This window comes from Centruroides sculpturatus, unplaced genomic scaffold, assembly GCF_000671375.1.
Source record: "Centruroides sculpturatus isolate CEXI.00-Female unplaced genomic scaffold, Cexi_2.0 scaffold577, whole genome shotgun sequence".
NCBI lineage: Eukaryota > Metazoa > Arthropoda > Arachnida > Scorpiones > Buthidae > Centruroides > Centruroides sculpturatus.
In genome coordinates, this window is record NW_019384834.1 from 352,363 (window position 1) to 368,731 (window position 16,369).

Sequence of the window (16,369 nt, forward strand, 5' to 3'; positions counted from 1 at the left end):
TTTTATATACATTTCACTTATTTAAATTTAATACAGTATGATTTAAAATAATTAATTATCATTTTTATTTTCTTCAAATAAAATAATAAGTTTCAGTTAAATTGCCTTATTTGAATTTCATCCAGGTAATATAATTGAAATTTAAACATTTTATGATTTCTTTCTCAAACAAGCAAATCCATTATTTATATGTTTATTGGAAAGACAGTGTGTGTTTATTTTCAAAGAAACATTTAAGAGGCTTACAAAATGGCAAATTTCAATTGTTCCAACATTCTTTTTATTTTTTTTCACATCAAAACAAAAAACAGAATACCAGCTGGTTACATTATAATAATTTACAACAATATGTATTTAATATTAAAATATGATCATTAAATTAAACTATATTAATGTATCATCAAATTATAAAGAGTAATTTTAGAATACAGTAGAGCCTCGAATATCCGACCCCCAATTAACCGACACCTCGGTTAACCGACCGTCCTAGTCGGCAAATTTCAAATGTCCGCTAGTGATGTGGCGCTACAATATTTGGCTATGTCTTGGCTACTTTAATATTATTTTTACGTGTTTTAGCTGGCAACACTCATTCGACCATGAAAGGGAGCCAGTATTTAAACGAGGCTTAATTTTCTAATTTTTAACGATACAATAGCAACAATTATTTTAAAAAATTTTTGTTAGGCTTAACATCGATGAAAATTCAACGCAAAGTAGGTTAATAGCGATATACTAATTACATAGGATATAATAATATACTACACTAATAATGGATTTTTTCATACTTTTTGGTTATCCGACTTTTCAATTATCCAACCAACCCCAATCGGGTCGGAATACGGAATTTATTACCCTATTACAGTAGAGCCCAATCGAGGCTCTACTGTAATAGGGTAATAAATTAATATATAATATTATTTAAATTTGAATTTGGAATTATAGGTAAATATATTGCTATTTATAAATAAGCTACTATTAATTAATACTATTACTATTAATGATACTAATAGATAGTGTTATATTTTCTGCAATATGAAATTAAGAAATTTTATTCTAAAACAGTATTGTTTTATATCTAAAAGCAGTGTTGATAGAACTTTTTCAATATTCGAACATGTCAAATGAAAGTAAGCCACCCTCCTCACTAGGGAATAGTTTTTCTCAAGTTATATGTTGTGTGTATGTATGATAGTGTCATTTGTGATGCAACTTTTCAAGGGAGGTTTGTATAATTGTATTCTGTAGAACATCTGTGATAGCAGTTCAAAGAAGGATCTGCATTGCCATGTATACTCCAGGCAGTGCATGAAAGAGTATGGTGTTGTCAGATTTTTGACAGTAGGAGGTTACACAGCATAGCACAAAATTCATTTCTTGATGTTAGCAGTTGATGAAGAGCATTGCATTTTCTTACCTACAGTCAAACAATGGAGCAAATGATTCAATGATGATCAGCAAACTTTATAAGAAAGCTTAGACAAGCAAATTGTTACATTACACTGGAGACTAATGGCATAACTTCAGGACAGTAGGTCCAGAGATAAATGGTTAAGAGTGAGCCTCTTCCCTACCTAGATAGGAAATCTTAGAATAGCTTTTTATATATTACTACCACTGGTTCTAATATACAAACAAATTCCTTGTGGACTAAGCGGAAATCAGAATACCTGTTTTCATTTAAATTGGGCTTGTTGGAACATTCCAGTATGCAGTAACACTGAACTCAGTGAATTTGTATCTATAAGTTATGCAGTATTCCAGTATTCCACAATGCATCAATGAATCATGATACAGAAAAAGTGTTACAGTATTCACCATGAACTCATTGGTGTAGCAAATGATGCTCATCAGATTCATCAGGTCCTAAACATTGTGAGTTTCAATGAAGCAATATAATGTCCTCCATAATTAATATTTACTGATCATAAAAATAGTCATAAATACTGAGTAAGACAACATGTAACATTTTGATGTAAAGTATGATCCTAAAATATATGTATATGTTTTAAATTATTTATTATATATTTTATTACTTTTATTAAAATTTTCTGTCAAGTACCAAGAAACAACATTCACAAAATTGTTAGACATGTTAAAATTTTGATAATCTCATTTAGGCTGGTCAACTGGACTTTCTTTTGACTGGATAGTGATAATATCCAGTATATTATTAAACACTTTACACGGTTTCAGGTTATGAAACTTGAGTTTAGAAGTAGTTGACAAGTTGACAGCTTATTCTTTTGTCTTGAATCAGTTCACCAAAACATCTTTTTACTCTTGGTACTCTCTTCAACTTGAAGTGAGACTCAATTCTCCAATCATTGCACATTTATGCAGTGACTTTAGTAACCTCATCAAAGCTTCTCCACATTGTCAAGAGGATTTTTAAGGAGCATTGCTGCTTTTCTAGCTTATTGCTTATGAGACTGTAATATCTTTAATATGTGGTTTTAACTGGACAATGCTTTGCCTCTAAAATCATAATAATGGCATTAAATACATCAGTTATTTTTAAACTGGCTGCTTTCTCTCTTTTTTTCTCTTCTGATGATCAGCCAGTCATTGCAGTTAGTCAAAATTTTCAATACATCAAAGCACAGGAAACAAGGGACTTTGATGCAGTCATTTGATAGAGCAAAGTCTCTTTAGGAAAATAGATTGGGAGCATTCTGATTTAAGTGATGCCCATTTTTTGTGTATTTTTTCAAGCATCTCATAGAACATTCATATTTCTTTGATGTTTTTTACAGAATCATTTAAGACTAGGTTTAAAATATGGGCTTCATAATGAATATAACTTGCCAGGCTTTGGATGTTCCTGATTTTTGTTTCAACTTCATAATTCATGTCAGAAATACTGGCAGCTTCGTCAAAACAAAATCCTCTGTGTTTTCTCTCATCTAGGTTGTTTTCTCAAAATATGCAAAAAATTTGTTTATCCCATTTCTTTGTTGCTTTTGCTTCCTCAAATGTAAGGAAGTCCATGTGAATCTTTATATCTCCAGGATGAGCTTAGATATTTCACAATATTTTTAGGACTTTTAGTAAGTCTTCCAGTACCAGACTGTACTTGCTTAATAACTTTATGACTGACAAAAAGTTGCCTTAGTTTGTACTGAGCAAATTTTGTTTGTGGCCTCAAATTGCTAGATTGCATGATGCTAGAGTTAATGTGACATTAATAGTGTGATTCAAAAGTTTTCTCCAGTATTCTACCAGTTGTTTTATTTGGTCTTCTACTTCTTTGTTCACTGTTTTCTTTTGAAGCCATTTCTCATAAGTGTGGCAGGAGTCAAGAAGATGATGATGTTTAGGTCTCTGTTAACACATTCAAAATTTTTCTAGTCCGAGAATTTTTCATCCTAGCACTGTTATACTTTCTACACTACACTATCCGGAACCTGTAACCAGTGCATGACGTGTATATATTGTATACTGCTGTTGACGAACGTTTTTGAACAATCTCTTTGCTCTTCTTCAGGTCAACTGGAATTCCCTGGACGGAGTGTATTCTATTTATTGGGATCAGGTGTCATTTTGACAAAGTGGTTCCTTTCCGACATGCACGGTCTTGCAGTGGAGGGGGGAAGTTGCAGGTTGGCATCCAACAGTGATTGTCAGGCCTACTTTCACCCCGGTGCTGAGATTAGAATAGTTTCTTTTTTCTGTTATACTTTCATCAATTTTCCAAATAACCAGCAAGGATGGCAATACCATGGATTTACAAGGACAAGTAGCAGAGCCAAAATCACTCAAATGTTATTTCAGTTTTGAAAGTTTGGTGATGGTAGTGGTGGTAAAAATTAAAACTTTTTTCCACTTGATCCAAGTTGAAGGGAATCAATGCCAAAAAAATCTACATAGTCCTTTCTTCAGATATAATGAATGCTTTTTCTTAACTGTTCAGATTTTTTAGATAACATGCTAAATCTATTGGGGTTGTCTTATTACTACTGGATACTTCAGATTGAAGATTAAGTCTAAATCAGTTTCTGAGTCCAAATCTAAATTACCAGTCATTCTTGCTTTGATTTTTGAATAATCTGTTTGAACAGTTGCTGCTGTCAATGGACCAGGTTCTACTGATAACAAGTGGAGCTGAGAGTGTGATTCAATTTTTTTTTTTTTTTAAAGACCTTTTCTGCAGAATCAGTTCCATATTTAGAAGATAACTGAGGAAAGCATCTGCCAGTTTTTGGTAATTGCTTTGTAGCTTCTTATAAATGTTTTCCCTTTTTTTTTTTCCACTGTGGTAATAAGCACGTGGTGAGGGTTGATTTCACAAAGAAACGGGTATATAAAACAAATAAGATGTGCTTTATTATTTTCTGTGAACATATACAGGAAAGGTTCTTGTTGATTTCGACCTCCCGAGTCCCTACATCAAACAAACGAACAAACAACACCTTTTTTCGATTCACAGTCGAGCAAGACTTTCGCGATACAAAGAGATACTTAACTTCTAACTTAAACCTACTTATATCTAAAAAGAAAAGGAAAAAGGAAAAGAAAGTTAGATTAGAAGAGAGAAACGGAAATATATTNACCGGTATCGGCACCCTGGGGATTTGGCAGTCTGCTTTGCAACTGTCTTCGATTCCATTCATTAGCCACTCGTAGGGAGCTATTTGACTAAGTGCATTGTTTTAACATTTAAAAAGTAAAGAAGATTTTATGTTATTTTTATGTACGTTTCTTTACAAAGCTATATTTAATTATAATTTTCTTTAAAAGTATATTGAAGCAATTGAAGAATATTTTGTAGGTATGTACTGGTACATCCACCACACATTTTATTTCACCAAATAAGTTTTTATTATTTTATTTATAATTTTAGTCCTTATATCGTGGCTAGCGATTCAGAATGTAATTGTGATATTAAAAATACATTTAGAAAAGTCTACAGTTTTTATTGGCTTATCGAATAAACAATACAAATGGACCCTAGACCATTACTGACGTGCAATTGACTGATTGCCCCTGGATGTCAGCTTCTTACAGAAACACAGCTTCCCTATCATCAAATGTCACGGCACACCACTGTCAATTAATGAGAGGAAGTTGGAAAAAACTTTCTACAAAAAACTAAAAAGTGACAAAGAAAAAACTTATTTATTAAAAAGGAACTGTATCTTATTTGAATTGATCAGAAATGATAAAGTAGAAAAATAAGAGAGAAGAAAAGTAGTATGAAGTAAAGTAGTAGTAGAAGTATATGTTATTCTATTAAGTGATGACAGAGCAGAAAATAAAGTACATGTGAGAACTACAGAAATGTCATAAAACATAAAACATCAGGATAGGAAAAATCACCACCATGTTTAGTATAAAACAGATTTTTACACTAATAAGTTTAAGTAAATTTAACACCAAAACTATAGTTGGATAAACTAGTAAATCTATACTATGTATCCAAACTCATTGAATAGTTTGTAAAGAAAAACAAATGTTTTCAGTGGGGTTAAGTCACCCTTATCAGATTATGGCCACCTTTCAAACATAGAACATTTAAGATGGAATGCTTTCTTTTTTTGAAACTTGGAATACGAAATGCGCTGGACTTGTTTAAACACTAAAGATTGCATTTTGATTGGTCAGTTGTGACTGTTGTGTGCCTGGCCTTGCAAATGGTATTATGAAACTCAAACAAATAAGGCTATTCAAGCCTGTGTCAGGGAATTGTTGTCTTTGGAGCATTATATATTTATTATATATTTCAATTTTTTTCAAATATGTTAGTTTTACAGCCATAAAAGCTTTTCCTAGTCTAGATAGGTGTGCATGGACATGTGTATGTTCAAGAAGTTTTTTATTGGTTTTTTTTTTTTTTTAATGGAAGTTAAGTGGTCTTGGAGGCATCAATATTGTGGTGGCTTCAATTTACTGTAGCCTCTTGCATATTTTATCATCTGTTAAGAGGATGGAGTATATGCCTGGAAGACTTCTTCTGACAAGGGTGTTCTTGTTGTTCTTAAGTAACATGTATATGGTTGGACTCATTTTGATGGCTAACAATATATTGTTAGTTTCAGCAACCTCTGTAGCCATGCACTAATAGTTTGTTGTATGTTACAATTCTATACTGTTGAACTTTCACTTTTGTGTCTGATTGTATTTTGTACTTCTCAATAAGGTCTTCTATGATGTTGGGGTTGTATCCCAGTTATATCACTATGGTTTTGATTTAATTCAGTTCCTCCTTCTTAGTTTTATAATTGGATGTGTGAGTGTATTTTCTTTTTATTAATGATCTAAAGCTTGCTGTTTCAAACTTGAATGGATTATGTGAATGTGCTGATATCAACACATGATAGTAGGGTGGATTCTGATGTACTATGAAATTGCTGTTCCTTGCTTCTTATAGTGATATCAAGAAAATGCACTTTGGGAAAAGGAAAATTACAGATTTTTAATTTTTCTTTGAAGGATTGTCATCTAGAGTTTATCATCCAAACTTCTTTTTATTCTTGGTGCCCTTGCTAAATTCAGATTTTTCCAAGGCACCATATGTCAAATTCTAACAAGTACAATTTGTAAAATAGCAAATAGCCAATTTATTTTTAATTAAAGCAGTAATAACCTACATCAAAAGCTGTCAATAAATTTCTATCAGATAAAAGGACATTCGAATAACAAGTGGAATGACTGTGCAGACTGACTCACAAGAATGGCCCCCAAAAGGCTTACTCTAAGGCTTTCTCTCTGATCCCTACCTCTTGGATCACTGAACACCTCAATTAAGAAACTGTTAAGGCATGGCAGGATGAGTGGGATACCAGTGAAACTGGTAGGCTCACTCATCAGTTTCTCCTAAAGGTTACCGCTTCCTCTCTCTGGCACCCTGCACCAACCTTCCACTTTACTCAGCTTATCATCGGGCACGGGAACTTTAATTCATATCTGAGACGGTTCTGCGTAGCAGTGATGGTAAATGCCCTCACTGTCCTCAGGAGGACAAAACTCCTGTGTACCTCCTCTTCCATTGCCAGTGGTATAATGAACAGTGCCTCGAACTGATGACCAGTGTCCTTAAAAATAATCATCCCTGGCCATGCCAGCCATTTCTTCTAGAGAGTAGACTGATCTGAAAAATGTTCTTCATCTCAACTGTGGACAACTTTAAGAAAATTCATCACCCATCGCAGAACTGCACGGAATGATATTCATCATTCAGTTCTGCAGATAACTCTGTCTTGCCGTAGCCACTCAGTAACACCATTTCTGTGGTGACTGTTTAATTCTGGTTTTAATTGTAAAAGTGCACTTCATTGTAAATAGCTACATTTAATTGTTCTTTCCCTATGTGGAAAATTTTTGTAATTTATATTCCTCTCTTGACAAATGGTACCTGGCAGGGTGCTCATACGTCTCACTTCCACTTCCTCCTTCATCTTTCTAGACTTCGTTCCCCTCTCATGCCCTTCCTCTTTTCCACCCACCCTTCTCTTAACACCATTTCACCCACTATCTCTTCCCTACTTTAAGACTATGCCTATTGGTGCAGCCTGTTAACTTTTACACTTGTAACTTGTAATTAAAGAGTTAGGATATTAAGTAAAAAATAAATAAAACACATATTTAAGGTAACAAAAAAATTTAATTGAACAAATTCAATTAATTATAATTAGTGGGATGGATGAGCCTGTTCATCACTGCACATTTTCTCAAACCATAGAATCAAATTAGACACAGCAACCTTCATTTCCTTCTTCACATTGGTTTTTGTGCAATGCTTAGTTTTTATCACAGCAACAAACTCAACTTTGCACAAATAAGAAGTCACAAATGAAATTAAGATTATCTGAGCTGTACCACTCATATTCATCTTTTTCTGATATCCAAGTTAATTCTATGCAGCTAAATTTTGTTTTCAATGTGTTGTCACAAGACAACTCAATAAGATTCTCTTCTTCTTAAGATTAAATGGATCTTGAATCCATGCAAATTTATCAATATTATCATTTTGAAAATATTTCTCAAACCAAGTGATAAGCTGTGATAAATGTTCTTCAAAAATATTCTTCATACCTCAAGAGAAATTAACTCCATTGGAAGTCAAACACTGTTGCAACAAGGGAAAACATTCTTTCCTCTGTCTTCATTTATTTTTCTTTTTTGTAGTTTTAATTATTTTTATAAAAGCTGAAATTTTCTCAATCAGTTTTAAAAGGTGCATGTTGCTTCCCTCCAGGAAGAGATTCAGAGCATTCAGCTTTTTTAAAAATATCACACAAGTATGCTAGTTTTACCAAAAAATCTTCAATCACAAAATTTTTGGCATACTTGTCGTCTTCCTCTTTAACATGTTAATTGCTATCCAATGCGCCAGCAGTTATACTAATTAGGGCCGTACAGAGCCATCCGACCATCTGATGTCGCTATAACCAATGTAGTTTCATTCAAGGTTAAATTATCCTGGCTTTGTAAGACATTGTTTTACATCCTAGCAGTGGCCTCTCGTGCACATCTATAAAGTTTGCTCTGACCGCTGGTGGTCATATGACTCTGAACGGCCCTAATTAGTACAACTGCCAGCACAGTGGATAACGGTTAACATAATAAGAAAAATATAGATTTCCTGTTGCAGTTCAAATGTACGAGACAAAACATTACCTCGAGAAGCCATTGCTCACTTGTGGTAATGTTTTGTACTTTCTCAAAGTGCTGTAGTACAACAAAGATGTGTGCTCAGATCCCACATCATTTTTTGAAAAATCTGCCTTCAATGGCCATTTTTATAAAGTTTACTACATGTACTACATATTCTGCAGGACTTAGATATTTTGATGTTAATGCTTCCCTGTGAATAATGCAATGGGTCCACAGTGCATCAGGGTCTTTGCTTTGAAAAAGTGCTTGCAATTCTCCATAATATCCGAACATAGAATGAACACCATCAGTAAAGATACCAATGCATTTTGTCCACTCCAAATTATTTTTGGAAATAAAAGTATAAAGGATCTCGAACAAGTCGTAAGCCTTAGCACCAGGAGTGATACTTTTACAGAAGAGAAAGTCTTCTACAATGTTGTTATTATCTATAAATTATAAACTGTACATAGCAAATCAAGTGAGCATTATTATTATTGTGTCCTCATCCAGCTGCAATCCAAATTCCTTCCCTTTTATTTTTTCAATAACTGAACATTGGAGGTTCTTCTCTATTTGCTGCATTCTGCAACTGATAATGTTATAGGACAGAGGCACTTTTAAAAGCTGCTACCCAGCAGACCCACTGATCATAATATTCATCATATTTACAGTAGCCAGTAGAATGAGTTTTTCTGTGATGGTATGAGGCTTTTTACATTTTGCGATTCCATGTGCCACCTTTACTACTGAGTAAATGATTTGAATCAGGTCTGCTAGATGTCGCATCTTATCACATTGAATTGAAAGTGAAAGTAAAATTATGAAAATTTTATAATATATTGTGGGTGCCCTAGGGAGCCACGGTGCACACTTTGGGAACCACTGATCTAGAGAAATAACAAAAAGTACTAGTCATATTCCATAATTCTATCTTATCAAGAGCTGTTAACTGTAGTGAAATCCTAAAGTGCAAAAGGAAAAAAACAGTCTTGACTTACAGAACAACACAAGAACAGAAAAGTGACCTGGGCAAAGAATACCTATCTTGGAAGAATGAATAAGGGAGCATCAATTTTATCAATGAGAAGAAATTCAACCTAGATGGACAGTTCCAATGGTTTGGCATTTTACAGACTTGATAGAATACAGAAACAGATCTGCAAGTGACAACAGTGATGATGTGTGACTTTGACAACAGGGAAGATCAGTGATGGTGTGGGACTTTGGTTGTAGTGGTGAAACAAATCTTGTATTCACTACTGGTTGAATGAAAGCTACTGACTACCAACACCTGTTAGAAAAGAGCTTTATGCCTATTGTGACCATTTTGGATCTTTCAGCAGGACAATGCAACCATACATGCTAAGTCAACATAGGAATGGTTTTTGGAAAATGGAGTTCATGTTGTGGAATGGCTAGCCAATTCACCAGACTTGAATCCCTCTGGAGAACCTCTGGAAAATGTAGTATAGGACTGTGTAAGCCAGTAGTAAACATAACATTGATAACTGAAGAATGCAATTATATCTGCATAGAAAGAAATTGACATTTTTTGTGTTGCAGAAGCTTATAGAAAGAATCATAATCATGTTATTTTGAAAAATGGTTTATTTAGTGGATATTAAAAAGGATGGCTGTATCGTTTTGCAACAAAATAGTTATTTTTATTTGTTTTTCCTTTTACACTTTACTGAAAAATAACTGCTATTTATTACGTTAATATATAAATTATTTGTTAATGTTTCTATAAGAATTACTTTTGCAATTACTTGTATTGTTTTAATAAAACTATGTTCAAAAAAACATAGTAGTTGTATCATTTTGAAACTGATCTTATAAATATTGCATATACTAATTTTCATGCAAAACAAGAGACTCTTAACTCATGTCATTAATTAATAAATATATTTGAATATTTCTCTGAAATCAAAAAATAATATTAAATCAAAAAGTATTTCATGCATTTTAACATTTGAGAAATTCATATAAATTATTGTTCATTAATAAAAATAGAACTGAAGAATAAATAAATAACAGAAAAGCAAATAAAGTATGACCAATTAGTAAATCAGATCTAAAACTGCTTCAAATCATTATATTACCAGTTTTAATTTTTAGAAATTTCTTGTTTTTTTAATAACATCATTAAAAATATTCAATGAATGATTTTTGCATATTTTGTTTTTGTTTATTTTTGTAAGCACTGTACATAAATAGTTTGAATATCACAAACTCTTTAATGCACTCTACATAATGCATGTAGACTGTTTTCTCTCTTCATTTTTGTATGCCTTATCTCTGTTTCTTTCTTTTTAACATTTTTCACTAGNATTTAAAAAGTAAAGAAGATTTTATGTTATTTTTATGTACGTTTCTTTACAAAGCTATATTTAATTATAATTTTCTTTAAAAGTATATTGAAGCAATTGAAGAATATTTTGTAGGTATGTACTGGTACATCCACCACACATTTTATTTCACCAAGTAAGTTTTTATTATTTTATTTATAATTTTAGTCCTTATATCGTGGCTAGCGATTCAGAATGTAATTGTGATATTAAAAATACATTTAGAAAAGTCTACAGTTTTTATTGGCTTATCGAATAAACAATACAAATGGACCCTAGACCATTACTGACGTGCAATTGACTGATTGCCCCTGGATGTCAGCTTCTTACAGAAACACAGCTTCCCTATCATCAAATGTCACGGCACACCACTGTCATTAATGAGAGGAAGTTGGAAAAAACTTTCTACAAAAAACTAAAAAGTGACAAAGAAAAAACTTATTTATTAAAAAGGAACTGTATCTTATTTGAATTGATCAGAAATGATAAAGTAGAAAAATAAGAGAGAAGAAAAGTAGTATGAAGTAAAGTAGTAGTAGAAGTATATGTTATTCTATTAAGTGATGACAGAGCAGAAAATAAAGTACATGTGAGAACTACAGAAATGTCATAAAACATAAAACATCAGGATAGGAAAAATCACCACCATGTTGGGTCAAGAAGCACTTAATAAAGGAGCAAGGAACAGTGAGACAATACAAGAATATTAGAAAAAATAAAGGAAAGAAGAGACTTGGAGATTGTAAAGAAAAATGTGGATATACAAAAAGAGTTTGAGAGGGGAAATATTTAATGGCAAAGAATGTGGAATGTTACCAGATACTTGGAAATGACTCATAAACAAGATGCATTTAGGGCATAAACATAGTTTTTAGGACTTTAACATGTTGACTGCTGACTATGAATTATTTCTTAGTTGGCACTCAAACATCAGTAGTCATCTACGAGATAACTTATATACAGTAATGATATCTGTCTTATATTGTACAAGATAACTTATATTAATGATATAATGTTATATAATGATATGTAGTGTTTTGCCAGATATGATTATTCATGTAGTAAGTAGTTATTATAATTGATTAGTGGGCATCCGGAATAAGAATGACACATCAATTGGATATTATAGAACAAACCATAAAGAAGTTTAAAATGTGATAAAAGTTTTCTGTTTTGATTACCAGATATGAACAGTTTCTTAGTAAATACTCATATACTACCAGAGTGGCTAATCTGTGTCTGGAATATGAAAGACAGATCAATTTGCTGCAAAAGTTTATTGAAAAAATATTGAAATACATTAAAAAAATAGAAAAAACATATTTATTTATATTACCAAAATTATGGATTCACCAAAAAAAACCAAAGTTGTAGGTATGTACTGGTACATCCACCACACATTTTATTTCACCAAATAAGTTTTTATTATTTTATTTATAATTTTAGTCCTTATATCGTGGCTAGCGATTCAGAATGTAATTGTGATATTAAAAATACATTTAGAAAAGTCTACAGTTTTTATTGGCTTATCGAATAAACAATACAAATGGACCCTAGACCATTACTGACGTGCAATTGACTGATTGCCCCTGGATGTCAGCTTCTTACAGAAACACAGCTTCCCTATCATCAAATGTCACGGCACACCACTGTCAATTAATGAGAGGAAGTTGGAAAAAACTTTCTACAAAAAACTAAAAAGTGACAAAGAAAAAACTTATTTATTAAAAAGGAACTGTATCTTATTTGAATTGATCAGAAATGATAAAGTAGAAAAATAAGAGAGAAGAAAAGTAGTATGAAGTAAAGTAGTAGTAGAAGTATATGTTATTCTATTAAGTGATGACAGAGCAGAAAATAAAGTACATGTGAGAACTACAGAAATGTCATAAAACATAAAACATCAGGATAGGAAAATTCCTATCTTGGAAGAATGAATAAGGGAGCATCAATTTTATCAATGAGAAGAAATTCAACCTAGATGGACAGTTCCAATGGTTTGGCATTTTACAGACTTGNTTAATAAAGGAGCAAGGAACAGTGAGACAATACAAGAATATTAGAAAAAATAAAGGAAAGAAGAGACTTGGAGATTGTAAAGAAAAATGTGGATATACAAAAAGAGTTTGAGAGGGGAAATATTTAATGGCAAAGAATGTGGAATGTTACCAGATACTTGGAAATGACTCATAAACAAGATGCATTTAGGGCATAAACATAGTTTTTAGGACTTTAACATGTTGACTGCTGACTATGAATTATTTCTTAGTTGGCACTCAAACATCAGTAGTCATCTACGAGATAACTTATATACAGTAATGATATCTGTCTTATATTGTACAAGATAACTTATATTAATGATATAATGTTATATAATGATATGTAGTGTTTTGCCAGATATGATTATTCATGTAGTAAGTAGTTATTATAATTGATTAGTGGGCATCCGGAATAAGAATGACACATCAATTGGATATTATAGAACAAACCATAAAGAAGTTTAAAATGTGATAAAAGTTTTCTGTTTTGATTACCAGATATGAACAGTTTCTTAGTAAATACTCATATACTACCAGAGTGGCTAATCTGTGTCTGGAATATGAAAGACAGATCAATTTGCTGCAAAAGTTTATTGAAAAAATATTGAAATACATTAAAAAAATAGAAAAAACATATTTATTTATATTACCAAAATTATGGATTCACCAAAAAAAACCAAAGTGAGATTTTTGTAACGGTAAAATGTGTGATTTGCATTTGGTGATTTTATTATTATTTTATAGTTGCCATTTTTTTTCTGAAGTTTGTATGCAATTTTTATGTGATGAGTATGAAATATTGCATGTGTGGGTGAATGAAACATATTGAATAATTTTCTTAGTAGGGGTAGGATAGTTAGGGTGGGTGTCAACAGTCATAGATTACCCAATGATGTGATGTTATATAAACATACTTAGATGACAACTATCAAGCTTATTCACTTTTGTGTCTTCTGGTGATTGGCTTGATTGCCTGAAAGTGCTTGAGAAAAATCTGCTTTAATGGTTATTAGATAATAACTAAGGATGCACCGATAAGCAAAATGACCGATTACCGATTAATCGGCCATGCATTATCGGCCGATACTGATTAATCGGTCGATTAGTATTAATAATTTATTGCATTAATAGTGTGAGATCCTGGAGTTAATTATACAGTTAATTATAATGTGGGAAAAAACCCATTTTTCTCCACCTGGTATTTCCATCTCCCTCGGGTTAGGTAAACAAGAGACAATCGAATATCCTCGCAAAATCAACAATCTCTTCCTTTGTTTCTAAAATAAATCTCAACGCTTAATTGTTGACGCATGGAAACTTCGACATTGTTTAAAAAGTTGAAGTGTTTCTGTGTTTAACAGAAACAGAGTATATTTCTTTAACCGCTGATATTTGGATAGCAACTACAAACAATTATTTTTTTTAAAATGTAACAGCCCACTGGATGAATGATGATTTTCAGCAGGAAAGAGCTGTTTTGCAAATTGTTTCCTTTGAAAGTTCCCACACAGCTACACGAATCAGTGAACAGTTAAAAATTGTTCTTGAACAGTATAAGTTGACAGGTGATAAGATATTCTTAGTACTAAGAAATTCTGCAGCAAATCTGGTAGCTGGAATTAGGAATTGCAACTTAGAAGCATTATCATGCTTTATACATACGCTGCAGCTGACACTAAACCAGTGTTTTTCAACCGGGGTCCACGGTGCCACGATTGGGGTGTCGCGAAGTTTAGGGCCTTTAGGCATTTTCTTGGAAATTTACTTAAGTGTAGTTCAAGATAACTCATTGTCAGTTCTATTTTGCTACGAGATGTCTAGTAAGCAAAGAAACTATGACTAATCGCGTATTAATGTAATGTTCTACACTACGTGAACGCGCGACTTCTCACGAGTTTGCCCAAACCGCATTGCTCGGCCTTCACGTTCCCAGTCCCAGTTCCGGGCCAACCACCAGAGAAGAACGACGCGGACACTCGCGTCTTGTATATGCTTTAAAAAGCGTCGCATTGTACTTCAAAAAGCGTGCGCTTTCAATCGTAAAGTAAGTGCATATTACAGTATTTTCGTAGTATTCAAAAGCAATGATGACAAATAAACAATTTTTTATCATTTTTTTAATTTAAATTTTTTAAATTGATATGAAAAAGATAAGAAAAAATAATGAAATATTTATTTTATATATGCATCAAAATAGTATAAAAGAACGTGACAAAAATTGTTTATCAATAAAATGATAATATAAAATGATGATATATTTGATAATAAAACTATATTTAAAAAACAATAGCGAGACTATTGTTTTACATGTAGGTATTTCGACAAAATTCAATGGACTTAAATTTTGATTTTGAACACGTAGAAACACTTTTGCGTTGCGCATAATATTCGTTTTCGCAAAAAATTCATCTGGCCCATAGTCCCCCCTTATTCGGATTCTAGATTTGCCGCTGGTCGAGGGTGTCGCGATTTGTTATTTTTCAATTAGGTGTGCCACTCGATGAAAAAGGTTGAAAAACACTGCACTAAACGAATGCATATTTTCTGAACAAGATGTGAAAACTATAATCACAGTTAATAGAAATATCGTCACACATTTTAATGTAGCTGTAATCAAATTGGAAAATTTGCAAGAAAAGTTAGGTTTGCAGAAACACAAATTAATTCAAGATGTTCCTACTCGCTGGAATTCTACATACTACATGTTGGAACAGCAAAAGGCCCTTGTCACATATGCTATAGATAATAAAATTCCTACGTTGAGCCATATCAGTGGTCTCTCGTTGAAAAAATTGTTTTACTTGTAAAACCATTCAAAGAAATTATTGTGGAAAGCCAGCAAACGAGAAGCCACTTCGTCTTCAATAATTCCCGCAATAGAGACTGAAATTATTCTTATCAAAAGCAGAGATCATTAGTTTTTTTAGTGGCATTAATAACACAACAGAAAAACTAGAGAATAACTAGAAAATCCAATAAAAAAGATTTTCAGCATATATAGAATACAAGTCTTTATGCTTGTCATTTTTATTAGATTCAAAATGAAATTTCAAAAAGAAAATATGGTAAAGGAAATCTCAATAAGAATTAAATTCTGAAGCTTCTACTTCTGGAGGTGATCAAGATGGAGGTGAATCTCTAAGTTTTTCTGATTTATTTGACGAATTAGCTTCTGGTAAACAAAAGAATGAAGAATAGCATGTTTTTAAAAAGAAAGATAAAACGAGACGAACAAACTTTTTAATCAAGAATTAGAAACATATTTACATTTATCCCTTAAACAAAGACATAGTGACATATTTTTGTGGTGGAAAAGTTCAAAAGAACTTTTTCATAATTTGAGCAAAATAGCTATGAAATATTTAAGTGCCCCAGCATCTTCCA

At 32.3% G+C, this 16,369-nt stretch overlaps 1 protein-coding gene across 1 annotated transcript in view; it reads left to right on the forward strand.

The window, feature by feature from the left end:
• Window positions 1-16,369, forward strand: part of LOC111630187 — a gene marked incomplete at its 3' end in the record, with an annotated part of 202,614 nt that overhangs the window by 58,683 nt on the left and 127,562 nt on the right. The window lies entirely within an intron of this gene.